Genomic DNA, 7,984 nt, shown 5'->3' with positions numbered 1-7,984 from the left:
CCTGGCCCTAACTTCTCCAACTTTTGAATGAAGATTAGACGGGCTCTGATGTCGCTTCCTGCCCGAGTTCTAAGACCTCAGTACTCCACTGCTTCTAGGTTCCAGGTTTTAATGATTTTAAGGACCTACGACCTTAAGGTTCTGAACCCTGTGGCTTAAGGACTGCAGGGCCCTAAAGTCACCACAGTGGATATAGGACTGGTCTTGGAGTTAGAAGACCCAGGTTCAAGGTCCACCTCCGACATAGACTAGATGTGTGACCCTGGGCAAGTCACTTAACTTCTCAATGCCCTAAGCAATCAATTCTCTTAGAGCTAAAGTTATTGACGAGGGACGAATCCAAATTAGGAGTGTGAATTTTCATACCGGAAGTCCCCCAGAGGAATGAAATAACAAGTCCAGACTAGAAATAAAAGAATGAATTAATCCATTAATAAGAGGCTCTCTAAGATTCTATAGTCTTGAGGTTCTGGGATACCAAGGTTCTTTGCCTCTCTCTTTTTTTTTTTTTTTTTTTGGCAATCGAGGTTAAGTGACTTGCCCAGGGTCCCACAGCTAGTACGTGTCAAATATTTGGTCTGAGGACAGATTTGAACTCAGGTCCTCCTGACTTCACTGCGCCACCTAGCTGCCCCTGTCTCTCTATTTCTAACATTTTCTGGTTGCAGAAGCTCTAAGATTCTCAGGTTTACTGAGGTCCTCTCGGAGCTGTAGGATAAACTACATGGGGGAGGAATGATGAAGCTCTGGGCCTCGGCAGGCAGGCATCTGACACCTCCCCAGGAAGTTTCAGGGGCTTCTCAGAAAGGCTTATTATCCCTGCCCGTCTCCTGGGAAACGCTGGACTGTATTGACTGAAGGAGTGTAAGGTCCCTGCCACTCCCTGGAGACTCACACTGTCCAGTGTTAGTACCGAGCTGGGGCTTGCTAAAGGGCTAGGCTCTGATCCCAGGCTTTGACATCTTGAGCATATCCCTTCCTCATCCTAAACCTCAGTTTCCCCTTCCAGAAAAACAGGGCTAAGTCTGTTGGCTTCAGTGTGGTGTCACTGATGTCCACAGCAATCCAATTTACAATTTGTCTCACTGTTCTCTGACCACTGAACCCCCTGGCATCCTCTAGACCAGGGGTGGGGAACCTGCGGCCTCGAAACCACACGTGGTCTTCTAGGTCCTCGGACGCAGCCTTTTGACTGAGTCCAAGTTGTACAGAACAAATCATTTTATTCAAGGGATGTGTTCTGTGAAGTTTGGATTCAGTCAAAGGGCCGCCCTTGCGGACCTGGAGGGCCACATATGGCCTCAAGGCCGCAGGTTCCCCTCCCCTGCTCTAGACTGTGTGTGAATCCCCTCCTCTTCCACGTACTCCACGGTCCCCAAAACACAAATCATATCATGCCATGCCAAATACAAGCATCCTAGTCACAGGCTAAAATATACAGATATATTTATATTATTTGTTTTTTAAAAAAGGTCCCGGATGAAGGGAGAAGAGTAGGTAGAGGGTAAAATGGGAAAAACAGGATAGTCTGCCCTCAGCCATTCCAACGCTCCACAGCTAACCCTGCCACCCAGACCCCTAGGAGTTGAGACTCGTCTTCTGTAACACACACAAAGTCCAGGACAGAGAGTCTTGATGGGATGAGCAGCTGTAACCGGACTTCCCCACGAGGCCTACACCTCTCTCTCGTGGAGACTGAGAATATCTGGACCCCTCTCATATCAGAGGAGCGAGGGGGCAGCACCTGGTCACGGTGGGCTTTGGGCCTGTCGAAAAGAAGAGCAAACGGGTCATGAGTGGGGAAGGAAGTGGCCCCGCTCCTTTCCAAAGCGGAGGGGCGAAAGGTTACTGCAGATAGGCTCGGAACATTCAGGAAGAGTCAGACAACACAGCCTATGAGGTCTTGGCCAGCTTTGAGAGTCTGGAATAATAGGAGACTGGAAGACTGGAGGGGTCAAGAAACTAGAAAATGAGGACAGGATAGGGGTGACTGGGTGTGACTCCCACCCACTTTGCAAAGGGAGTAGAGGGGATTCTGTAGAGGGAAAAGAGAGTGTACTTGTCACGTGACCTGGGTTCTAGCCTAAGCATTCACTCTGGGATCTTGGCCAAATCCTTTGGGCTTCAGCAAAATGAGAGATTGGGGAGGGGGTGGGGAGGCGGTTGTTAAGGGAGGCAGATAGACTAAGGGTTCTAAGCTTGCTTCTGGGGCGGCTGGGTGGCACAATGGATAGTGTGCTAGGCCTGCTGTCAGGAAGAATCTTCTTCAGACACTTCCTAGCTGCGTGACCCTGGGCAAGTCACTTAACCCTGTTTGCCTCAGCTTCCTCATCTGTAAAATGAGCTGGAGAAGGAAATGGCAAACTACTCCAGTATCTTCACCAAGGACACCCAAATGGGGGTCACAGAGTCAGACATGACTGAAAAGTGACTCAACAACAGGATTCCTTCTAGCTCTGACATTCTGCGTGTTCTAAAGTCCCTTCTAGCTTTGACAAATCTATATTCTAAGGTCCTTTCCAGCTCCACTTATCTGTGTTCTAAGGTCTCCTCCAGCTCTGACATTCTGTGTCCTAAGGTCTTTCCCAGCTCTTCATTCTATGTTCCAAGGCTGCTTCCAACACTAACAATCTATTTTTAACAATCTAAGGTTCCTTCCAGCATTTTCGGTCTATGTCCCTTCTAGTTCTGACAGTCTATGTTCTAAGGTCCTTCCCAACTCTGATAGTCTGTTCTAGACTAGGGGTTCTTACCTTAATCTCTTTGGCATCATGCACCTCTCTTTAGGCAGTCTGGAGAAGCCGAGGGGACCCCTTCTCAGAGTAATGTTTTTAAATGCATAAAATAAAATGCATAGGATTCCCAAGGAAACCAATTATAGTGAAATATAGTTATCAAAATAGATACCTATATCTCTATCTCTATATCTATCTATATGTATATATGTATGAGTGTGTATATATATACGTATATATGTATATGCATGTGTGTGTGTGTGTGTGTGTGTGTGTGTGTGTGTGTGTGTGTGTGTAAGTTCCTGGACCCCAGGTTAAGGACCCTGGGTTCCAAGGTGACTTTAAGCTCGACAACCAGTTTCTGGGATTCATGCTTTGATGGTCAACCTAAATGATTTTTTGTTTTGTCAATTGCTCTAAGAGCTTCACATCTTTTTAAATATGCTCATTCTACAGAGAGGGAAACTGAGGCTTAGAAAGAGAAAGGGTCAAAGAGCTAGTAAATGGCAAAGCTAATTTATTCTGGCTCCCAGTCCAGATTTCCATCATACCAGCAGCAATAGAGATTTAGAATCTATAGGTACCATATAGAGAACCATACGTAATCCAAATCTTTCATTCTGCAGAGGAGGAAGGCCCACAGAGTTTAAGTGACTTACCCAAGGTCACACAGCTAGTAACTGGCATTGCCAGGACTGGGAGTAGGAGTGGTCCCTGAAGATGACATAACTTTGGGGGAGGCACAGTTTAAAAGGATGAAGGACAAGAAAGGAAGCAGCTTAAGTAGTTAAGAGCGGAGAAACTTTAAGAGGATGAGGGAGGTAAGCATGACCTCATAAGATGCTAATTCTTCCTTTCTTATCCCTTAACTCTTTCAATATCCCTCCCAAAGCAAAACTGCTCCAATCCAGGTTTCCCATTCCCCTGCCTTTGTATCTATCCAGGGAACCCAAACATCCTAGAAGAAAAGGAAGGGGTAAAACAGTAGACACCTGGGGAACAGGCCATTTACACCACAGTGGAATCCCCTCCCCACCCTACCCTTTACCCTGGGCTTGGATCCCTCCAATTCACTCTCAGACATTCCAGAGGAGCTGAAGGGATAGACAGAGACCCTATTCTCACTGGTCTCCTGGGCACATGGTGGGGAATGGGGGTGAGAGGGGAAGGGACATGTAAGACCTGTGGGAATGGCTCCGTGGGCTCACGGTAGGGGTAGGGAGGGAAGACACTTGCAGGGTTTCGAAGGAGCACATTTCTTTCGGACCCAGCCCCTACTTCCCACCCGACTTCTTTTAAGCCTCTTGCCCAGCTTCTACTAGGCCGGATGCCTGATTTTGTTTCAGCTTGCTGCCTGATTCTTTTCAGGCCTTTAGCATGAAGAGGACCTTCACTGGTTTAAGATATTAGTGTGGGAAGATAAAGGAAACAGGTCAGAACAGGTGAGGATGCCATGCTCTCCAGTCTTCTGCCTCCAAGGCAGCTTCCCCTGGGAAAGGTAGGAAAGGGGTGAGGGGGAGGAGGGTTTTACTTACAGACAGGGGGTCAGAAGTGAAGGCAGCCACACTCTTCCTCATCTCATTCTCACTGCCTCTCAGGGGGATGAGTGACACACTGCCCAGCCTCGACTCAGGTATAGGCCGAACCACTCTTGAGGGCTCAGAAGGCCAGACGGTCCCACCATGCTGGGGCAGGCAAGCAAGCAGGCAGGAGAGCCAGAATAGGTCAGTGGGTGACATGACTCAACCATCAAACTCCTAAGACTCACTAACCTTGTTCCTTGGCCTTCCTTTCCTCCCTTCCCAGACCTTTCTGCCAACCCCACCCACTCCCAGGCCATTTCCCTTCCCCAACCTCTCCAAGTTTCTCCCCTCCTGGTTCCCCACCAGCCTTGGCCCTCCTGGCCCAATACCTGTACAAAGAAGAAGGTGGCAAACCATTCTCTGAGCTCCATCTGGGTATCACAGCAAAGGTACCTAAAGCAAGAGGGGTGTGAGTGGTACGTGAAACACATCTTACTGAAGCCTGGGAAATGGACAAGCTGGGCTCCCCATTCAGGACCTTAGAAATTTTCAAGTACAGCGTTCTTTCTTTACAGATAAGGAAACCAAGACCCATAAAGAAGAAAGGAATTGCCCAAAGTTACACAGGCAGTCCAGTAGAAGGGCCAGGATGTGAACTTGGGTTCTCTTATCCAAATCTTAGGTTCAAAGCTTCACAGCTTTAGAGCTGAAAGGGACCTTAGAAACCATCTAATCCAATCTCTTCATTTTACAAATGAGGAAACCGAGGCAGGCAGCAGTTCAGTGACTTGCCCACAAATACACAGCTAGTAAAAATTAGAGATTTGGTGAGATTTGAACTCAGGTTCTTGGGCTCTAGAGTTCATACTCCTTCCATTTTGCCAGACTGTTCTTCCTCCTACAACACATCTTCCTCCTTAAGGAGATGCCATCCTTTACCCACCTCCTAGGCTAGGGCTCTGATCAATATCTACTACGTGTGTTCCATCCCCATTACTCAGCCCCAGGGCCACATCTGCTACCTCAGACTGGAGCCCTGAACCCCCTACTCACCACTGCTGCCTCTCGTGTTTCTCCGTCTCGTGCACCACAGTGAGACCCCAACTACAGGGGGAGAGAAAACAGGTGAGGGATTCGGGCCGGGGGCAAGTCTCCCCCACCCCGCCTTCATCACTTAACAACAGGCAGCATCGTTGGGTTGCCATGGAGATCTTTGGGGAACCCGCAGGCAAGTAGATGGGGAATTGCATGCCTTCTCTTCCCTCCATCTGCCACATGTCAGGGGCTGGGAGCCAGGGGACCCATGAGCTAAAAGTCCAGAGCTCGGCCCTTCTTGCCAAGGGACACCCCCCACCCACTGGACCCTTACTCACCATGTTTCAAACTAAGCTCCTCCTCTCATTCCTGCTTCTGTGATTTTTGCCAAGGTATTCCCCTGCCCAGAATGGGTCCCTTAGTCTTCCCTGCATCCCTCCAAATCTCAACTTTTGAGATCTACCCCCTGTCTCACCATCCTCCTCCATTGTCACCAGCCAACATAGACCTCTCCTTTTCTCTCCTTCCTCTCTGACATCTCAAAGTACTCAAGAGCCTGACCTCAAAGACCAGGGGCTCCCTGAGGACTGGGCCCTGTCTCCTTCATGTACCAGGAGCCTCCAAATTACCATGTCTCTCTGGTGAGATCTGCCCTGGGGAATGCCAAGTCCTATCATTTCTACCTCCCTAGTATCTCTCCACTAACACTGGCCACCTTCCCTACTTCAGGTCCGCCTCACCTCATTCCTAGACGTGCTTAGCAGAGTGCCTGGTACATAGCAGGATCCTGTTAATGCTCACTGACTGACTGACCTGGACTATTGAAATAGCCTCCAAAATCGCTCTTACTGCCTCAAGTCTCTCTCCACTCTGATCTACCCTCTATTCAGCAGCAAAAGTGATTTCCCTTAAGTACAGGTCAGTCCACATCACCTCTTTGCCCCCAGACACTCAGTAAACTCCATCAGCTCCCTGTTCCCTCCGGGATAAAATACAAAGTCCTCCTTCTGGTAATGAAAGCTCTTCAGAACCTGGCCCCTTCCCATCAGTCTGGTTTTCTCATACTTTATTCCCCCCTCCACTCACTTTACCAACTAGACAAATGAGCCAACTTGCTGTTCTTCAGATGTGACCCTCCACCGTACATTTCCATGACTTTGCATTAGCTCAACTGTCATGCTGGTAACACTTCCTATCCCTCCTTCCTCACCCACACCTCTTAAATCCCCAGGCTCCTTTCAGGACAGCTCAAAATCCAGCTGCCGGCCAAAAGCAGTCCTTTCCCAGTTCCTCCAACTGCCTCCCCTCTGAGAGTATTTATTTCCATGCTGTCTCCCCAACGAGAATACGCTCCGTGAAGGCAGGCACTGTTTTTGCTTTCCTTTGTAGCCCTAGCGCAGGGGTAGGGAACCTGCGGCCTTGAGGCCACATGTGCTCTTCTAGCTCTTTGGGTGCTGCCTTTTGACTGAGTCCATGTTTTATAGAACAAATCCTTTTATTAAGGAGATATTTTCTGGGAAGTTTGGATTCAGTCAAAGGGCCACACTTGAGGACCTAGAGGGCCATATGTGGCCTCCAGGCTACAGGCTCCCCACCCCTATCCTAGTGCTTAGCACAGTGCCCCACACAAATGTTAAGTGTTTAATAAATGTTGGTTGGTCGACTGGTTGACTGATTGACATTTTCCTGGACTTACCAGGTAGGTGGTCGTAACTTCTTCTTCACCCCCAGGTAGACTTTGAGGCTCTTTATGGGCCATTCCTTTTCTGGCTTGTGACTCTAAGAGCAGGGAAGCCAGACAGGGATAGAAGAGGGAAGGGAGGATAAAAGACAGAGTGAGAGGGCTCCCTCAGGCTGGGTCTAGGAAGGTAAACAACACAGAGCATGTTCCCACTGGCCTCGAGGTGAAGCTCAGTCTCCTGTCACCCTAAGCAAGCTCCCATCTCCTTTTCTTGCTTCTCAAATCTGACCTGTACCTAAACCCAAACAGGGAATCCAAACTGAAAAAGTCTTTAGAACAGTCAGAGCTGGGCAGGGACCTTAGAATAGGGAATGTGAGAGATGGGAGGGACCAGAGAACATCAAAGCTGGAAGGGACCTTAGAACAGGAAATATCAAAGTTGGGAGGAACTTTAGAACAGGGAATGTCAGAGATGGGAGGGATCTTAGAACAGAGAACAGAGAACAGAGAATGTCAGATCTGGAAGATCACCTAGACACCACTAGAGACTAGCTCCCTTATTTGTCACACCAAGAGATAAACTAAGGGACAAAGAAAAGGGGAGTGTTATATTCGAAGTCAAACAGAAAGCTGGGAGAAACACCCAGGTCACCCCACTTGGTCCCTGCTATCCCTCTTATTACCTCACTATCTTTCCCAGCTCCTCTCTCACCATGACTCCCAATCCCAGTCCTACCCCTCTAACCTTCAAAACACTAGGCTACCTCCTCCATGAAACCTCCTCAAGGAAACTCTGCTCTCCATCCAACTGAACCCAGCTTCCCCAATCAATATGTGCTCTTGTCATCTGCATTCCCACAAATTCTTGAGTTCCCTCCTTCCCTCCCCTGTGCCCCCCTCCCCTAAGGTTTGGGGCTCCCCACACTTGGCACCATCAGACAGTCAACTCTCAAAGATCTGCAGCCTGTCATTCACAACTCAACCAGCCATGCTATTGGCTGAAACAGTAT

The 7,984-nt window shown here is 48.7% G+C and overlaps 1 long non-coding RNA gene across 1 annotated transcript; it reads right to left on the bottom strand.

Moving 5' to 3' along the window:
* Positions 1-1,421: 1,421 nt before the first annotated feature.
* LOC114032663 lies at positions 1,422-7,698 on the bottom strand. Its single transcript, XR_003567860.1, has 5 exons — positions 6,990-7,698; positions 5,312-5,362; positions 4,648-4,711; positions 4,271-4,420; positions 1,422-1,766 (listed from the first exon to the last, which is right to left on the bottom strand). It is a non-coding gene; the product is annotated as an uncharacterized LOC114032663 (long non-coding RNA).
* Between the last annotated feature and the right edge of the window lie 286 nt (positions 7,699-7,984).

Source organism: Vombatus ursinus, unplaced genomic scaffold (assembly GCF_900497805.2).
Source record: "Vombatus ursinus unplaced genomic scaffold, bare-nosed wombat genome assembly UNPS02005659.1, whole genome shotgun sequence".
NCBI lineage: Eukaryota > Metazoa > Chordata > Mammalia > Diprotodontia > Vombatidae > Vombatus > Vombatus ursinus.
Note: the sequence above shows the minus strand (reverse complement) of the source record. Positions and strands in the feature narration are given on the sequence as shown.